Source organism: Phaethon lepturus, unplaced genomic scaffold (assembly GCF_000687285.1).
Source record: "Phaethon lepturus isolate BGI_N335 unplaced genomic scaffold, ASM68728v1 scaffold19167, whole genome shotgun sequence".
Lineage (NCBI taxonomy): Eukaryota > Metazoa > Chordata > Aves > Phaethontiformes > Phaethontidae > Phaethon > Phaethon lepturus.
In genome coordinates this window covers 20,572-20,928 of record NW_010552794.1, presented here as the reverse complement: position 1 = coordinate 20,928, position 357 = coordinate 20,572, and the positions used below count along the sequence as shown (strand labels likewise).

The window sequence follows — 357 nt, the reverse complement described above, 5'->3', positions numbered from 1 at the left end:
GCCGGCAGCGGCACTGCATTTGAGCCCACCAACTGAATTCACGCTCCTTGGCTTATTAGCTGACCCCGCCGGGGAGCAGGAGGTCTTTCACGGCTGCACGGCTGTCACAGCACCCATCGTGTCACGCTGCTGCTTTGGGTTCCCGCAGGCTGCGTAATTTTAGAGCTTCTTGCGGCCGTCTGCGTCTCCGTTTGGGCAGAGCCACCCCAGCTCGCCCTCCCCAGCGCTCTGTGCCGCGGGCCTCCCAGCACGGATCCGCGCTGCTTTGCAGACAGCGCCACGACCACGGAGCCCACGCGCTGCTCCGCAGCCACCAGCCCCTTCCTTCCGGCCGGCTTGCAGCTCCTCCCTGGCGGC

General features: G+C 66.7%; 1 protein-coding gene across 1 annotated transcript in view; it reads left to right on the top strand.

Annotated features, from left to right (window-relative positions):
• The window catches only part of LOC104624072 (voltage-dependent N-type calcium channel subunit alpha-1B-like), a gene marked incomplete at both ends in the record, with an annotated part of 57,951 nt that overhangs the window by 37,624 nt on the left and 19,970 nt on the right, over nucleotides 1–357 (top strand). The window lies entirely within an intron of this gene.